This window comes from Bombina bombina, chromosome 5, assembly GCF_027579735.1.
Source record: "Bombina bombina isolate aBomBom1 chromosome 5, aBomBom1.pri, whole genome shotgun sequence".
NCBI classification, from domain to species: domain Eukaryota; kingdom Metazoa; phylum Chordata; class Amphibia; order Anura; family Bombinatoridae; genus Bombina; species Bombina bombina.
In genome coordinates this window covers 485,666,626-485,687,017 of record NC_069503.1, presented here as the reverse complement: position 1 = coordinate 485,687,017, position 20,392 = coordinate 485,666,626, and positions in this window count along the sequence as shown.

Here is a 20,392-nt window from a genome sequence, read left to right as displayed (position 1 = left end):
TACTAGTAACTGTCACCTTCCCCCTTTTTCTTCATGCCCCACCCCAAACCTTGACTCCTCCTGCCCCTGACACTCCCCTCTCAGTGGGAACTGAGAGTATGTCACATCCTTATCGCTGCACTTGTCACACGTGTCACTCCCAGCGAACACCTTGTGTTTTACAACTCAAGGAAATACATAACTCTGTATTCTGCAACGTAATGAAGTAGTAAACGTGTGTTGTTTGACTATCAGGTTTCTTTTGGGTAAAACAATTAAGTATTAATATTACAATAAAGGACAGTCTTTGGGTGTTTTGTTTTTATAAACCAAATTGATATAGTATACAGAGCAGCACAATCAAGCATTTAAATGTATACGTTGGTTTTTATTACAGTTTGATTTTACTGAACGGATTGTAGAATTATGTGTTCAAAAAGAGTGATTGAAAAGTTGCACATAAATGTGTTTTGATGTTTATTGTGGCAATAAGATATTATGGAATATGGAAAACCAGGGTTATTCTGACCCAATTTTAGAGAAAACACAGATATTAATACTCTTCTAATTAATTTTCCTAATTTGTTTAATATTAAAAAATATGCAACTTTAATTCAGTGAGGCTAGTGGTGGGAATGAAAGCAACACATAGCTTGACTGTGAAATTAAGTTTTGAACCATCATAGCCATGAATATAAATATATAGACATAGTAAGTAAATGACAGTGGGTAATATTCTCTGAGGAGTCTATTCAAAATGTGCAGCTTCATTGGTCTCCAGGACAGGTAAACCAGTTTATAGGTCGTTTTGTGCAGCTGATTCACCAAATCTCATTTTTCTCTATTAGTGAATCAGTTGCATAGAATAATGCAGGAAATAAAGAAGGCATCTTAGTGAGGTTTACACAGTCTGGTGCTTACACACTTAGCTTCACAAAGAATTATAAAGCTATAAAAAAAAAATCACCTTCCCCTTATAACTGATTAATTAAAGCATACATTATCTCATCAAAAAGTGAATAAGCTTAACCTTCATAGCCCAATATAGGAAATGGAGACATTTGTTTATTGGAGAGTTCTTTGAATTCTTAGTAAACCTAAGTTATTGTGTCTTACTAGAACAAATTTACTAAAACCCTACTCAGCCTCACTAAAATCTCTGACCTCTCCAGTAGTAATGTTATCCTATAAAGCTCATTCACTAAAGTTTGCCTATCACTACATTCTTTAGTTTAGAGAATTTACTTTAGTAAATAACTAAATCATTTACAGTAACATATAAGCTAGAAGGTGGAGAGGCCCCTTAGTGAATCTGCTCCAGTCATTTTAGCTTATCAATTGCCTATGTGCAATAAAACAAATACATCACCACCATGAGAAAAAAAACTACACATTTTATGTTTTTTCTTTAAAACAAGTTAACTAAATAGTGGAGACTCCTCTTATGGTTTAATAGGCAGATTCCAAGGAGTAATATCAGAAATGTGAAGTTTTCCAGTTCCTCTAGATAACTATGAATGCCTAAGAGTACATCTAAGTTGTGTTTCCATACTTACAAATTAGCTTAGTCACAAGAGCACAAAGCTTTTATTGACATGGGAATTCTACATCCCTCAGCTGGCAGAGAGAATAACAATGCATTGCTTCAAAATGGCTTGACTTGGGACACTTTGTGGCTGTCAAGTGGTTAACTTGAATTTTCATGATTCAGATAGAACATGCAATGTCAATTTACATCTATTATCACATTTATTTCATTCTCTGGGTAACCTTTGATGAAATGCATACCTAGGTAGGCGCAGGGACAGCAATTGGTGGCTACACAAATACATAGCTTGTCATTGGCTCACCACTAGCTCTCAGTAGTACATAGCTACTCTGGAGCTGACTTTAACTAAATGTTTAACTCCGTTTTCAGAGGTTAAACCCAGAATTATATACAAGCAATAGTGCAATAAAAAAATGCTCTAAAACAGCGGTTCCCAACCTGTGGTACATGGTATGCGTAGGACCGGTTGGGGATACGTGAAATCTATTATTGGTATTGGTGGAATTTGCCCGCCTTAACCAAAAAAAAATAAGGTCCTCCTACCTAGCGTTATTGATTTTGCATGCTGCAGCTATTGGTGGCATAGTGTAAATACGCGCTACACTTTACGCGGGATGTTGTGCACTGTGGGCAGGGCGCAGGCTGGCTGAGGCTATACTTAGTGTTAGTGTACACTGTGTGCAGCACCGCCGGCACGCACCCACCCCGGCCCGACCCAAAAAAACAGACATGTGTGCTCATTGTGCTGGTCTCTGCTCTGGGGCAGGAGTAAAGTCAGTGTGCTACCATGCGCGGGTGGTTGCAGGCTGGCACTGTCTGGCAGCAAGCAAAATTATATATATATATATAAGGAGGATCATCTGGAGTGGACTGGGGATCTTACCGGTAAACTGGGTAAGCCTATATATATATATATATATATATATATATATATATATATATACTGTATATATATATATATATATATATAGATATTCATCACTTCTACTAGAAATATCCTATATCGCACTTGTCTAGCAACACTCCTATCTCTCTCTGTCAGGCTCACTCTCTGTGTTCATAGGTAAATGCCCTATTACAGTTTCTAGACCCTGTCTGACAATTTCAGACTTATATCTGGCTGATACCATTTTAAAAACAAGCTGACATTTATCAATAAGTCCTCATTTTTATTGTCCCCAGCAAGCACCACTTATGACTAGTGATGTCGCGAACCTAAAATTTTGCGTCAGCGAACGCGAACTTCCACAAAAGTTTGCGAACGGGCGAACCGGGCGAACCACCATTGACTTCAATAGGCAGGCGAACTTTCTGGCCACAAAAGTGATGGAAAAGTTGTTTCAAGGGGACTAACACCTGGACTGTGGCATGCCGGAGGGGGATCCATGGCAAAACTCCCATGGAAAATTACATAGTTGATGCAGAGTCTGTTTTTAATCCATAAAGGACATAAATCACCTACAATTCCTAAATTGTTTGGAATAACGTGCTTTAAAACATCAGGTATGATGTTGTATTATTCATGTAGTGTAAGGGTTACGCCCGCTTCACAGTGACAGCTCCCCGTTTAACGCACCGCAAACAACCGCAAACAGTCCATTTGCACAACCGCAAACTCCCCATTTGCACAAGGTTGGATACCAAGCTAGCCATGTCCCGTTCCTTGTCCTCACTGATGTCACTGCGCGTGCAATCACTTCCTGGGGTAACAGAAAATGCTCCACCCACAAGATGCTCCTATTATATTACTGCACTGAGGATGCTGCCTGTATCTGTGTGTCCTGCTCCCTGGCCGGAGAGCACAGGGGACACCAGGTCGAGCTGCTGAATGAGGCTTCTGAGAAGAAGAAAAAGAAACTGAGAAATGTTCTGCAGAAACTGACCACAAAGAGAGAGGAGACTGAGAAAAGAGTCCAGAGTCTGCAGAAGCACAGGAGAGGGGTGCAAGAGAAAGCAGCTGGTGTAACAGAGAGACTCACTGCCCTGATTAGGGACATCAGGAAACAGCTGGAAGACCTAGAGAAGCGACTCCTGAGTGAGATCACCTGGCAGCAGGAGCAGGTTTTACTCACAATCTCTGATCTGATCCAGCAGCTGGGAAAAAGAGAACGACAAGCTAACCAGGAAGATTTGTCACATTGAGGAGCTGTGCAACATGACTGACCCATTAACAGTCCTACAAGAACAGGAATCACACAGAGATGAGATGCTTGGTCGGTCCTCCTACTTCCAAGTTCCAATTTGGGGCACTGAGCGTGCAATCTAATGTGCCACCAGATAGGAGTGGTGTGTTAACTAGTACTATTCTTATCAGTGTAATCCCTGTTACGTGTCCTATCAGGGGACGTGTATATGGCATCGATTTTAGGAACCCGGAGATGATTTTAGGAACCGGGAGATGGAAAAAGATGATTGGTCGGTCCGGCCACAAGATAGATAGATAGATACATAGATTAGATAGATAGATCAATAGATACATTTGATGATAGATACGATAGATAGATAGATAGATTTGATAGATAAATAGATAGATAATTTCCCAGACAGAGAATTACAAGACGGGCGGTCTGGGACCCATGGTAAGGTTCCCAGAGGCAGTTGCGGCACCCGAGGCTCTGATTAGAACAGAGCACTCTGTGTATCTGCCCTCGGCCGAAATCGGAACATTCTTTAGCTTTCTGTCTGTCGGCCAAATGTCCGTCTGCCAAATGTCCGTCTGCCAAATGTCCTTCTGCATTTTGTCAGAGCACCGCGTGCAATCTACTGTGCCACCAGATAGGAGTGGTGTGTTAACTAGTACTATTCTTATCAGTTTAATCCCTGTTACGTCCCCTATCAGGGGACGTGTATATGGCATTGATTTTAGGAACCGGGAAATGCAAAAAGATGCTTGGACACCCAGTACAGGTCGTTCTCCTTCAGCCTTTTTATACGAGGGTCCCCGACCCTCAACAGGCACGATAGCATGAAAGACCCCATATGCCATTACTTCCTTTTGCACAATCAAATATAGGTATGGCATCGATTTTAGGAACCCGGAGATAATTTTAGGAACCGGGAAATGGAAAAAGATGCTTGGACACCCAGTACAGGTTGTTCTCCTTCAGCCTTTTTATACGAGGGTCCCACCCTCAACAGGCCAGACAGTTGGAAAGTCCCCATATGCCATGACTTACTTTTGCACAATTGAGTACAGGTATGGCATCGATTTTAGGAACCCGGAGATAAGTTTTAGTAACCGGGAGATGGAAAAAGATGCTTGGACACCCAGTACAGGTCGTTCTCCTTCAGCCTTTATATACGAGGGTCCCCGACCCTCAACAGGCACAACAGCATGAAAGACCCCATATGCCATTACTTCCTTTTGCACAATCGAGTACAGGTATGGCATCGTTTTTAGGATTTGATAGATAAATAGATAGATTTGATAGATAGATAATTTCCCAGACAGAGAATTTTACAAGACGTGCGGTCTGGGACCCATGGTAAGGTTACTTCCTTTTGCACAATCGAGTACAGGTTGGGGATTGCCTTTTTTTTTTTTCAAGAAATTTCGGCCGTGTACCTTGCACTGCGGTGTCCCCTATCAGGGGACGTGTATATGGCATGGATTTTAGGAACCGGGAGATGGAAAAAGATGTTTGGTCGGTCCTCCTACTTCAAATTTGGGGCACTGCGCGTGCAATCTACTGTGCCACCAGATATGAGTGGTGTGTTAAGTAGTACTATTCTTAGCAGTTTAATCCCTGTTATGTGCCTTTTTTTTGGTTTGGGTTTTGAAGCCACAGTGCAGCACCAGAGGCCAGAAAAATTAGGCATGTACACATGCCTGAAAAATTAGGTATTGTTGCAGCTGTTGTAGCAGCGGCCAGAAAAACTGATGTTTGTTTGACAGTTAGAAAGTGCCCTAAAACATTGCGGCTTGAACCCTAGTTGTTGGCGGATAAGTCACGCAAGTCATCCGGCATTCGAAGATAAAATACAGCAGCGTGTGGACCATTTTTAGCCCAAGGCAGCTCATCTCATCAGGCCTTATTTACTCGAATGTATCGCCCAATGTCAGTCCCTTTGGGATCCATCCCTCATTCATTTTAATAAAGGTGAGATAATCAAGACTTTTTTGACCTAGGCGACTTCTCTTCTCAGTGACAAAACCTCCTGCTGCACTGAATGTCCTTTCTGACAGGACACTTGAAGCGGGGCAGGCCAGAAGTTCGATTGCAAATTGGGATAGCTCAGGCCACAGGTCAAGCCTGCACACCCAGTAGTCAAGGGGTTCATCGCTCCTCAGAGTGTCAAGATCTGCAGTTAATGCGAGGTAGTCTGCTACCTGTCGTTTGAGTCGTTCTCTGAGGCTGGATCCCGAAGGGCTGTGGCGATGCATAGGAGTTAAAAAGGTCCGCATGTCCTCCATCAACAACACGTCTGGAAAGCATCCTGTCCTTGCCGGCGTGGTCGTGGGAGGAGGAGTATTACTTTAATCTCTTCCCCTGTTAGATTCCCGTTGTGCTGTGACATCACCCTTATACGCTGTGTAAAGATGTGATATTCCTTTAAATATACTCCTCCCTTCAACTTCCTCTCCCTATTTAAAGCACTTCTTTGCACATACAAACTGCCTGTTAATTGAAGTGGTTTGTCACTCAGACTACTCGATCCTGAGCTTAAGTAAATTTCTTTAAAGTTTTCCTTACAGGTCCTTCTTGGAAAAGTTATAGTGATCTACAACTATCTCTAGTAGAGCCTAAATCTACTAAAGCAACTATTCACCTTTTTCCCGGATTCCACTAATATCCTTGCAGGTTTGTCTTCATGCCGCACAAACAGCTGATGCATTGAACGGAGCACCGAATACCGGAAGTAAGTCACGCTCACACCCCTCTCGGCTTCACTCTCCTATTCAGCCTGTCACAGGTAAGACGCTCTGCTCTGAAGCAGCCGGAACAACGCTATACAATCACGAGTAAGGTAAATTGCACTCTGTATAATCCTTAGCAAATACTTGAACTGTGCAACCAATTTACCTTTAAGACTGAGTTACCTTTATATCTGTGATTCGTTACCGATCTGCCTAAGCTATTAGTACCACTCAAGTGAACTCTAATACGGCATCACTGGACTTTGTATATATTTATTTTATTGCGTGTGTGAGTGTGTGAAGATGAATGGGGAAATCGTCACTATTAACATATTAAGGATTAATACCTTTTGAACTGAATTATCGTTTTTCACTACATATGAAACACCCTCTGTTGCTCATAACATCAAAGAATCAGGTTCAAGGTTTATAGCTTATCCTTACTGAAGTCATATATTTCAGAATATACAAGCCGGTATCTGAAAATATGAACTTTATTTCTGAATAATAAGCTCACTGTTTTTGTTCTCCTTTACAAGAAAGTAGTATTTGAGACAATAAAACAAAAGAGCAACAGTTCTATTTATTAAAGTGACTAGAATATTACAGAATTAACAGGCCTACTACTCTGCTATTACTATTAGTTTAACCATGGATCCACAGGAGATTAAGAATGAATTCTCCAACATCCATCAGAAATTGGATTATCTTGCACATGGTTTAACTGAAGTAAAGGCAGAGAATACTGCATTAAAAGCACTTATAAAAGAATGCATAACCCCTAAAGAGTTGGAAATACCTGAGCCACAGATTCAGCCTCCAACACCATTTTCTGGTAAAAGATCAACTTTTAGAGATTTCAGAAATGCATGCAATTTACTTTTTTCTCTCAAACCCAGGACATACCATAGTGAGAGAATAAAAGTGTGTACCACGATATCTTACCTATTGGGAGAGCCCAGAACATGGGCCAATAGATTATTTGAAGCAAATGATCCCATAATAGATTCTTTGCAGGACTTTTTTTTGGCCATGTCTACTTTATATGAGGACACTAACACTCAGATAACTGCAGAATCTAGATTACGCGCCCTTAAACAAGGGAAGAGGACTGTCGAGGAATACATCACAGACTTTCAGATGTGGGCCTCAGACTCCCTCTGGAATGAGGTCAGCCTCCGAAACCAATTCAGGTTAGGACTGTCTGAGAGTCTAAAAGACGAACTATCACGACTTGACATGCCAGAGACTTTGTCAGCACTCACAAAACTATGTATCACCCTGGATAGACGTTTAAGGGAGCGAAAGGCAGAGAGAATGGTGACTGAAAGTATCCCAAGACGTAACTTACCTCAACAGACTTCACAAGAAAGAACCCTATCCAACCCTGTACCCATGGAGATTGGCGCTATAAGGGGCCCCCCTTACCTCAGAAGAGAAGATAAGGAGAAGGTTATCTAACCTGTGCCTATATTGTGCACATAAGGAGCATACTGTCAGTGTATGTCCATTATTAGCTAAGCAGAAAAAGGGTAAGACCGATTATATAAATCAAATACAAAATAATAGTAAGAGACAGCAGTTAATTATACCTCTTTCTTTACAGTGGGACCAACACAACATACAGACTGAAGGATTACTTGACTCTGGGGCGACGGGTATATACATTAATACTGAATTTGTTGTTTTGAATAAAATTCCCACAGTGTGTAAAGCAAACCCCGTCTTTGTAAAGTTAATTGATGGATCATTCATTAAACAGGGGCCAATCACTCACCACACCATACCTCTTCTAGTAACCACATCGGGGGGACACACTGAATATCTATCATTTGACATACTACCCATAGCTCAACATTCTATTATTTTAGGGTACACTTGGTTGAAATCACATAATCCTGAGATTGATTGGAAACAAGAATCAGTCAAACTTAATTCTAATTATTGTATGACAACCTGTTACCCTCACTGTACCATCGCCACAATAGAACAGGGTGTGCCAGAGGTTTATCAGGATCTAGGGGAAGTATTTGATTTAAAGGAAGCAGAAAATCTACCCCCTCATAGAGGATATGATTGTCCTATTGACATTATACCTCATTCACAGATACCTCATGGAAAAATATATCCAATGAACCAAAAAGAACTCCAAGATTTACGTACATACTTAGATGAAAATCTAAGAAAAGGCTTTATTTCTCATTCAACCTCACCAGCAGCTGCTGGGATGTTTTTCGTTAAAAATAAAGACGGAACATTACGCCCAATAATTGATTACAGGTCCCTAAATAAAATAACAATAAAGAATCGATACCCCCTACCCCTGATTCCAGAGTTGTTGGAAAGATTAACTGGGGCCACAATATTTACCAAACTCGATTTAAAAGGGGCCTACAATCTAATCCGCATAAAAGAGGGCGATGAATGGAAGACCGCTTTTCGCACCAGATACGGTTTGTTCCAATATAATGTCATGCCATTTGGATTATGCAATGCTCCGGCAACATTTCAGCATTTCATTAATGAAATATTCCATGATCTCACAGATGTCTGTGTAATCATATATCTGGATGATATTCTTATATATTCAAAAAATTTATTGGACCATCAAAAACATGTCCGATGGGTATTAACAAGACTCAGACAAAACAAGCTATATGCCAAATTAGAGAAATGTATATTCCATGTTTCCGAGATTAAGTTTCTAGGTTATATCCTAAAACCCAACAAAATTGAGATGGATCAACAAAAGATCAAGGCCATTATTGATTGGCCCAGACCCACAACCAGACGCACTCTCCAGAGGTTTTTGGGGTTTGCAAATTTTTACAGGAGATTTATCAAGGATTTCTCTTCAGTGGTAAAGCCACTTACTCAATTAACCAGTGTTAAACGCAAATTTCTTTGGACTGAAGAAACTCAAGAAGCTTTCTCCACGCTAAAACATCTTTTCTCCACTGCACCTGTGCTAGCCCAACCTGACTATAAGCAATCATTCATCCTAGAGGTTGATGCTTCTAACACAGGAATTGGTGCAGTTCTTTCGCAACAAGACTCAACAACAAAACAGATCCATCCAATAGCATTCTACTCAAAAACATTTCTACCAGCAGAAACTAATTACAGCATCGGAGATAAGGAATTGTTAGCTATAAAGCGCGCTCTAGAACACTGGAGGCATCTACTAGAGGGAACTAAGGAACCTTTTTTGGTATATACCGATCATAAAAATTTGCAGTATCTGAAAAGTAATAAGACCCTCTCATCCCGTCAGGTTCGATGGGCTTTATTTATGGATCGATTCAATTTTCAAATAACATATCGACCAGGTAGTGCCAATACTAAAGCAGATGCCTTATCACGACAATTTGAAAAGACCTTAGTTGCTCAACAACAAACTCCGGTAATTCCAGAGGAAAAATTTATAGGAACCCTCACATGTTTAGAGACAGAGATTCTTTTATGTCTAAAAAAAGAGACTACTATTCCACAAGATTGTGTAAAAGACAATAATACAGGCTTGTTTTATCATAATGAGAGACTATACATTCCTCAAGACTTACGCAAACTTATATTATCATATACACATGATAGTTTGTTATCTGGACACACCGGTATTCAAAAGACAACCGAATTAACCAGACGATATTTTTGGTGGCCACAGATGGACAAAACTATAACTGAATATATAACTGGTTGTGATATATGTGCTAGAAACAAGACGGAACATAAGAAACCTATAGGTTTTTTAATACCCCTACCGATTCCTGATAAACCATGGACATCCATATCCATGGATTTCATTGTAGAATTACCACAGTCTCAAAATTTCAATACCATATTTGTAGTAGTCGATCAATTGACTAAACTTGCACATTTCATCCCTCTTAAAGCTCTACCCAGTGCTCAAATAAAAGCTAAAGCTTTTATTAGTTCTATTGTCCGTCTACATGGGTTACCAACGACGATTATTAGTGATCGGGGAACACAATTTACCTCTGCCTTTTGGAGATCTCTCTGTAAATTGCTAAAGATAGATGCTAGATATTCAACATCCTTCCATCCCCAGACGAATGGTTTGACTGAGCGTCTTAATCAAACACTGGAACAATATCTAAGATGTTATATAACACATTTACAGGACGATTGGGTCACATACCTCCCTATGGCAGAATTCTCATACAATAATTCCATCTCTTCATCAACAAAGATGACTCTGTTTTTTGCCACTTATGGGTACCACCCAACCTCTATGACTATCACTAATACATCAGTCACTTCTCCTAGTGCAACTACATATCTCAAAAATCTACATGACAGATTAAAAGACTTAAAGACTCACTTAGTTGATGCTAAAGACAGACAAAAATATTACTATGACCAAAGACGACGACCAACACCAAACTATAAGTTAGGTGATCAAGTACTGTTATCCACTAAGTATCTACGTTTACAGATTCCAAGCAAAAAATTGGCTAATCAGTATATAGGACCGTTTACTATCGATAAGATTATCAATTCTAATGCAGTAAGACTTCAGTTACCTACCCACTACAGAATTCATAATACTTTCCATGTTTCCCTCATAAAGCCATATACCTCAGATCACGAAAGGTTGAAATTAACCTCTCCCCCTCCTATAATTCTTGATAACCAGGAGGAGTTTGAAGTAGAAAAGATTTTAGATTCACGTATCAGGAGAAGAAGACTGGAATACTTGATTCAATGGAAGGGTTATGGTCCTGAGGAGAACTCATGGCAACCTCAGTCTGAAATTCATGCATCAAGACTTGTGAACCAATTTCATAGTCGCTATCCTTCCAAACCTCGTCCAGGTTCTCCGGGGATGCTCCCTTAACAGGGGGGAGATGTGATATTCCTTTAAATATACTCCTCCCTTCAACTTCCTCTCCCTATTTAAAGCACTTCTTTGCACATACAAACTGCCTGTTAATTGAAGTGGTTTGTCACTCAGACTACTCAATCCTGAGCTTAAGTAAATTTCTTTAAAGTTTTCCTTACAGGTCCTTCTTGGAAAAGTTATAGTGATCTACAACTATCTCTAGTAGAGCCTAAATCTACTAAAGCAACTATTCACCTTTTTCCCGGATTCCACTAATATCCTTGCAGGTTTGTCTTCATGCCGCACAAACAGCTGATGCATTGAACGGAGCACCGAATACCGGAAGTAAGTCACGCTCACACCCCTCTCGGCTTCACTCTCCTATTCAGCCTGTCGCAGGTAAGACGCTCTGCTCTGAAGCAGCCGGAACAACGCTATACAATCACGAGTAAGGTAAATTGCACTCTGTATAATCCTTAGCAAATACTTGAACTGTGCAACCAATTTACCTTTAAGACTGAGTTACCTTTATATCTGTGATTCGTTACCGATCTGCCTAAGCTATTAGTACCACTCAAGTGAACTCTAATACGGCATCACTGGACTTTGTATATATTTATTTTATTGCGTGTGTGAGTGTGTGAAGATGAATGGGGAAATCGTCACTATTACATATTAAGGATTAATACCTTTTGAACTGAATTATCGTTTCTCACTACATATGAAACACCCTCTGTTGCTCATAACATCAAAGAATCAGGTTCAAGGTTTATAGCTTATCCTTACTGAAGTCATATATTTCAGAATATACAAGCCGGTATCTGAAAATATGAACTTTATTTCTGAATAATAAGCTCACTGTTTTTGTTCTCCTTTACAAGAAAGTAGTATTTGAGGCAATAAAACAAAAGAGCAACAGTTCTATTTATTAAAGTGACTAGAATATTACAGAATTAACAGGCCTACTACTCTGCTATTACTATTAGTTTAACCATGGATCCACAGGAGATTAAGAATGAATTCTCCAACATCCATCAGAAATTGGATTATCTTGCACATGGTTTAACTGAAGTACAGGCAGAGAATAAAAGAATGCATAACCCCTAAAGAGTTGGAAATACCTGAGCCACAGATTCAGCCTCCAACACCATTTTCTGGTAAAAGATCAACTTTTAGAGATTTCAGAAATGCATGCAATTTACTTTTTTCTCTCAAACCCAGGACATACCATAGTGAGAGAATAAAAGTGTGTACCACGATATCTTACCTATTGGGAGAGCCCAGAACATGGGCCAATAGATTATTTGAAGCAAATGATCCCATAATAGATTCTTTGCAGGACTTTTTTTTGGCCATGTCTACTTTATATGAGGACACTAACACTCAGATAACTGCAGAATCTAGATTACGCGCCCTTAAACAAGGGAAGAGGACTGTCGAGGAATACATCACAGACTTTCAGATGTGGGCCTCAGACTCCCTCTGGAATGAGGTCAGCCTCCGAAACCAATTCAGGTTAGGACTGTCTGAGAGTCTAAAAGACGAACTATCACGACTTGACATGCCAGAGACTTTGTCAGCACTCACAAAACTATGTATCACCCTGGATAGACGTTTAAGGGAGCGAAAGGCAGAGAGAATGGTGACTGAAAGTATCCCAAGACGTAACTTACCTCAACAGACTTCACAAGAAAGAACCCTATCCAACCCTGTACCCATGGAGATTGGCGCTATAAGGGGCCCCCTTACCTCAGAAGATAAGGAGAAGGTTATCTAACCTGTGCCTATATTGTGCACATAAGGAGCATACTGTCAGTGTATGTCCATTATTAGCTAAGCAGAAAAAGGGTAAGACCGATTATATAAATCAAATACAAAATAATAGTTAGAGACAGCAGTTAATTATACCTCTTTCTTTACAGTGGGACCAACACAACCTACAGACTGAAGGATTACTTGACTCTGGGGCGACGGGTATATACATTAATACTGAATTTGTTGTTTTGAATAAAATTCCCACAGTGTGTAAAGCAAACCCCGTCTTTGTAAAGTTAATTGATGGATCATTCATTAAACAGGGGCCTAACACTGGGCATTATTCTATGGCCAAAGGGAATCACAGCACCACGACCACGACGGCCCCTGCGGGTTGGCCTGCCTCTGCCTGTCATTTTTTTTTTCAATTAGTGCTACTATGCGTGCAAGCTACTGTGAGTGGGCACAGTATGCTCTGTGAGCCTGACACAAAAAGCCAGACTTTTTTATTTTTAAAATGTACACTTACACTACTATTAAACAAGATAATGTGAGTGGTGGCACTGGACAAGTGGGCACAGTATACGCTGTGAGCCTGACAAAAAAAAGCAGACTTATGTTTCACAGTCAAAATATTTTTTTTATTTTTAAAATGTACACTTACACTACTATTAAACAAGATAATGTGAGTGGTGGTACTGGACAAGTGGGCACAGTATACACTGTGAGCCTGACACAAAAAAGCAGACTTATGTTTCACAGTCAAAATATTTTTTTTATTTTTAAAATGTATACTGACACTACTATTAAACAAGATAATATGAGTGGTGGCACTGGGCAAGTGGGCACAGTATACGCTGTGAGCCTGACACAAAAAAGCAGACTGATGTTTCACAGTCAAAATAGTTTTTTTATTTTTAAATGTACCCTTACACTACTATTAAAAAAGATAATATGAGTGGTGGCACTGGGCAAGTGGGCACAGTATACACTGTGAGCCTGACACAAAAAAGCAGACTGATGTTTCACAGTCAAAATAGTTATTTTAGTTTTAAAATGTACACTTACACTACTATTACAGAAGATAATATGAGTGGTGGCACTGGGCAAGTGGGCACAGTATACGCTGTGAGCCTGACACAAAAAAGCAGACTGATGTTTCACAGTCAAAATAGTTTTTTTATTTTTAAATGTACACTTACACTACTAATAAACAAGATAATATGAGTGGTGGCACTGGGCAAGTGGGCACAGTATACGCTGTGAGCCTGACACAAAAAAGCAGACTGATGTTTCAGAGTCAAAATAGTTTTTTTATTTTTAAAATGTACACTTACACTACTATAAAACAAGATAATATGAGTGGTGGCACTGGACCAGTGGGCACAGTATACACTGTGAGCCTGACACAAAAAAGCAGACTGATGTTTCACAGTCAAAATAGTTTTTTTATTTTTAAATGTACACTTACACTACTATTAAACAAGATAATATGAGTGGTGGCACTGGGCAAGTGGGCACAGTATACGCTGTGAGCCTGACACACACGCTGGCAGTGGCAGGCTGGCCTGGCAACTGCAATTAGATTACACTAGCAGACTGAGGTAAAAGTTTTTTAAAAAAAATGTACACTACTGTTACACCAGATATGACTGGTGGTGGCACTGAGAAAGAAGGCACAGTATATGCTGTGAGCCTGACACACAGGCTGGCAGTGGCAGGCTGGCCTGGCAACTGAAATTAGATTACACTAGCAGACTGATATAAAAGTTGTTGTTTTTTAAATTTACACTACTGTTACACCAGATATGACTGGTGGTGGCACTGAGCAAGTAGGCACAGTATATGCTGTGAGCCTGACACACAGGTTGGCAGTGGCAGGCTGGCCTGGCAACTGAAATTAGATTACACTAGCAGACTGATGTAAAAGTTTTTTTAAAAAAAATTTACACTATTGTTACACCAGATATGAGTGGTGGCACTGAGCAAGTAGGCACAGTATATGCTGTGAGCCTGACACACAGGCTGGCAGTGGCAGGCTGGCCTGGCAACTGAAATTAGATTACACTAGCAGACTGATGTAAAAGTTTTTTTTTTTAAATTTACACTAATGTTACACCAGATATGAGTGGTGGCACTGAGCAAGTAGGCACAGTATATGCTGTGAGCCTGACACACAGGCTGGCAGTGGCAGGCGGGCAACTGCTATTAGATTACACTAGCAAACTGATGTAAAAGTTTTTTTTTTGTAAATTTACACTACTGTTACACCAGATATGAGTGGTGACACTGAGCAAGTAGGCACAGTATATGCTGTGAGCCTGACACACAGGCTGGCAGTGGCAGGCTGGCCTGGCAACTGAAATTAGATTACACTAGCAGACTGATGTAAAAGGTTTTTTTTAAAATTTACACTATTGTTACACCAGATATGAGTGGTGGCACTGAGCAAGTAGGCACAGTATATGCTGTGAGCCTGACACACAGGCTGGCAGTGGCAGGCAGGCAACTGCTATTAGATTACACTAGCAGACTGATGTAAAAGTTTGTTTTTTTTAAATTTACACTACTGTTACACCAGCCAGATATGAGTGGTGGCACTGAGCAAGTAGGCACAGTATATGCGGTGAGCCTAACACACAGGCTGGCAGTGGTAGGCTGGCCTGGCAACTGAAATTAGATTACACTAGCAGACTGATGTAAAAGTAGTTTTTTTTTAAATTTACACTACTGTTACACCAGATATGACTGGTGGTGGCACTGAGCAAGTAGGCACAGTATATGCTGTGAACCTGACACTCAGGCTGGCAGTGGCAGGCTGGCCTGGCAACTGAAATTAGATTACACTAGCAGACTGATGTAAAAGTTTTTTTTTTTTTAAATTTACACTAATGTTACACCAGATATGAGTGGTGGCACTGAGCAAGTAGGCACAGTATATGTTGTGAGCCTGACACACAGGCTGGCAGTGGCAGGCTGGCCTGGCAACTGAAATTAGATTACACTAGCAGACTGATGTAAAAGTTTTTTTTTTTTTTTAATTTTCCCTAATGTTACACCAGATATGAAAAAACGACTGATGTAGCCCTAAAAAGGGCTTTTTGGGGTGCTGTCATTACAGCAGAGATCAGATGAGTCCTTCAGGACTGTAGTGGACACTGAATACACTAGCCTAGCTATCGATTTCCCTATTAAATTAGCAGCAGCTACACTGTCCCTCTTCTCACTTGCGATGCAGCTTCCGAATGAATCTAAAATGGCTGCTGTCCATGAGGTGTAAGGTTCTGGGAGGGAGGGTCTGCTGCTGATTGGCTGGAATGTGCCTGCTGACTCTGAGATACAGGGTCAAAGTTTAGGCAATGATGGCGAATAGGGGGCGGATCGAACATCGCATATGTTCGCCCGCCGCTGCGAACGCGAACAAACTATGTTCGCCGGGAACTGTGGGAACTGTTCTCCGGCTAACTGTTCGCGACATCACTACTTATGACTCGTATGGACTTGGCCCTATCTACTGTATGTCTATACTTCTGTTATATTTTGTGTATCTTTCATTGAACTCCCAATACAGTATTACTGAAGAATTTGCTGTCTCATGCAATTATTAAATAATAATATAATAATGTCCAGCTTTGTTTCCAGTAGAACTGAAAAAATATCTATCATGTTATAAATATTGAACATCTCTATTTAAGACTTTCTCCAGTTACCTTGGATAGACATATTATTTTGTGCCAATCACATTTCTGTCCTTAAATTATTTCTAAATGCAAAATTTACAATGAAAGAGAATACATTCCCATGTGCAATAAGCACACACACATAACTGATTCCAGGAACTCTTAAGAATTGTAAAAATGATTTAGATGATCTGATGAACTGAGATAATTCCAATGCTAAAAGGACAGTAAAGTCAAAATTAAACTCTTAATTCAGAAAGAGCATGTGATTTTAACCAACTTTCCAATTTACTTCTATTATCAAATTAGCTTTTAACTCTTTATATCCTTGGTTGAAGAGTAAAACTAAGTATGATAGCAGTCTATGACAGCAGTGTTTGCAAGTATGTAAAACATTGCTATAAACAATGTTGCAAACTATTCAGCCAGATGGCTAGAGACACATGCACGCTCCTGAGCTCACCTAGGAGTACTCTTTTTCAAAAGATACCAAGGAACTAAGCTAAATTGATAAAATAAGTAAATTGTAAAGTTCTTTAAAACCTCATGCTCTATCCAAGCCATTTAGGTTTAATTTTTCTTTTTAATACCATAATATTAAAGCGATGGTAAATCCAAGCATATAACAAATGCTAGTATTTACCATCACTAAAAATAAACATTCGTTTCAGTCATCACTTACAAAAAAAAAAGCACTGTTAAACTCACCCTATCTGTGTGTCAATTTTATCGCTAATTCAGCGCCTCTGGCCGCCCACGGCACAGCGCTAGTCTCCAATGAGGTGATGTTTCCACCTCTAAAACAATAGCTGTGCTAGGATGTCAATTGACACGAACGGCTATTGGTTTAGGGGTAGAAATGTCGTCTAATTGAAGAAGTGCACTGTGCCATGGGCGGCCGGAGGCGCTGAGTTAGCAATATACTTGCGGCACATATAGGGTGAGTTTATAGGGATATGAAACCCACATTTTTTTCTATCATGCGTTAGATAGAGCATGCAATTTTAAGCAACTTTCTAATTTACTCCTATTATCATTTTTTCTTTGTTCTCTTGGTATGCTTTGTTGAATGAGCAGCAATGCACTACTGGTTGCTGACTGAACACATGAATAAGCCAATGACAATCAGTATATATATGCAGCCACCAATCATCAGCCAGAACCTAGGTTCTTTGCTGCTCTGGGCTTTCCTAGATAAACCTTTCAGCAAAGGATAACAAGAGAAGGAAGCAACTTAAATAATTGAAGTAAATTGGAAAGTTGTTTAAAATTGTATTCTCTATCTGAATCATAAAAGAAAAGTTTTGTGTTTCATGTACCTTTAACTGCATTCTTTTAGTAAATGATGACTGAAACTAATGTTTATTTTTGGTGATGATAAATCCTAGTGTTTCTTATACGCTTGGATTTACCATCACTTTAAGTATGATTGTATAAGCTTGTGCTTAAAGGGACAGTCAAGTGCAAAACAAACTTTCATGTTTCAAATAGGGCATGTCATTTTAAACAACTTTCCAATTTACTTTTATCACCAATTTTGCTTTGTTCTCTTGGTATTCTTAGTTGAAAGCTAAGCCTAGGAGGTTCATATGCTAATTTCTTAGACCTTGAAGGCCGCCTCTAATCTAAATGCATTTTGATAGTTTTTCACCACTAGAGGGCATTAGTTCACATGTTTCATATAGATAAGATTGAGCTCATGCACGTGAATTTACCATGGAGACAGCTCTGATTGGCTAAAATGCAAGTCTGTCAAAAGAACTGAAAAAAGGGGGCAGTCTACTGAGGCTTAGATACAAGGTAATTACAGAGGTAAAGCGTGTATAATTATAACTGTGTTGGTTATGCAAAACTGGGGAATTGGTAATTAAGGGATTATCTTTTAAAACAACAAAAATTCTGGTGTTAACTGTCCCTTTAAAGGGACATTAAAATTGTGTTTTCTATCTGAATCATGGAAGAAAAATGTTAATGTTTAAACAACTTTCCAATTTACTTCTAATATCTAATTTGCTTCAATCTCTTGGTATCCTTTGTTGAATAATCATCAATTCACTACTAGTAGCTAGCTGAATGCATTGGGTGAGCCAATAACATGAGGTATATATGTGCAGCCACCAATCAGCAGCTCCTGAGTCTATACCTTTCAACAATTATATCAAGAGAACAAAACAAATTAGATAATATAAGTAAATTGGAAAGTTGTTGAAAATCACATGCTGTATCTGAATCATGAAAGAAAAAATTATGTTCATGTCCCTTTAAGTTTAGGGAAACTACAATAATTAATGAGGGTAACTAGCACTCCCAGCCACTGGTGTTTTGTGGTACAAGTGAGACCAGGAGGTCCATAGTTGGGTCTAGGCAGAGCTGGGGTAAACCAGCGAACAGAAGCTGTCAGAAACTGAGTGATGATCACAGATGGGGGGGGGGGGCAGCCATTATGCTAAGGGAGCTAGTGCCCCCTGGCCCATCCTGGTACGCTCCCAGCGCTCAAGACATCCATACCATGGTTTCATTGTCTTTGGTAATGACCAAGATTCATAGCACTTGTGTGGTTGGCGAGGGACCTTGTTATAAAGGGGAGGTCATGTTAGAAATTCGATGAGCATCGCTTCACCTATCTTTTCCAGACTTTTGTTAGTGGGCTGTCCTGCTAGAACCGCTAGCCATGCAGAAAAACAATACAAACAACGGTAACACTATAATGTTTTGATAGCGGTTTTGTGCATCCTTTAAAGTGCACTGAGATGGGATCAGTTACAAGATAAAAAAGCATTGAATAAGATAAAGTTTAACTTATAATTTGCAGCTATAATAAGTAACTGGTAAAAATCCTTATGAATTCTGCAATTGTTGAGTTGCAATGTTGCAGTGAGTTGCTTTTTTTGTTTTTGTTGCAACAATATATTAGTTACACATGCAGGTTTTATTGAGTCTAGTCAATTGTGTTGTAACAATGTCACTAATCATCACCTATCTTGATGACAAGTGAGTGACAATAATCTGGTCGTTAGAGTTAGGGTTAGCCTGTTAGTTGACGGACAGCTGCCATGCATTGCACCTAAGTGGTTAATGAAAGTTTGCATCCCTTGCTGGGAATGTTGCATATAACATATTATGTCTAGAGCATCATTGTGGCCATAGTGACATACTTGGCTGTGACATTGTGATAGCATTGCCAGCTCAGCAAAAATAAAGTAGTGAACTCTCTCAATATCAGGGAGTCCATGGCTTTAGTAAATGTATATCAGGATTCTGGGGCACAGTCAGGGAGAACAAGGGTAGAAACTAGTGGTCTGGTGGTGTAAATAGACATAATTGGGTGGAGTCAACATAAGAATTTTTGCATTCCAGACCCTGGAACTCTATGTATTTAAATTGACACTAAAGTCAAAATTAAACTTTCATGATTCAGATAGAGCATGCATTTTTAAACAAGTTTCCAGTTTACTCCTATTACCTAATTTGCTTTGTTTTTTTTTTTTCTTGAAAAGCATACCATGGTAGGCTCAAGAGTAGCAATGCACTACTGAGAGTTGGCTGCCGATTGGTGGCTGCATATATATGCATTTTGTCATTGGCTCGCTTGATGTGTTCATCTAGGTCCCAGTAGTGCTTTGCTGCTACCAAGAGAATAAAGCAAACTTTAATAGAAGTGAATTGGAAAGTTGTTTTAAACTTTATTTTCATGTCCCTTTAATCACTGCGTGTCATTTTAGATCTAG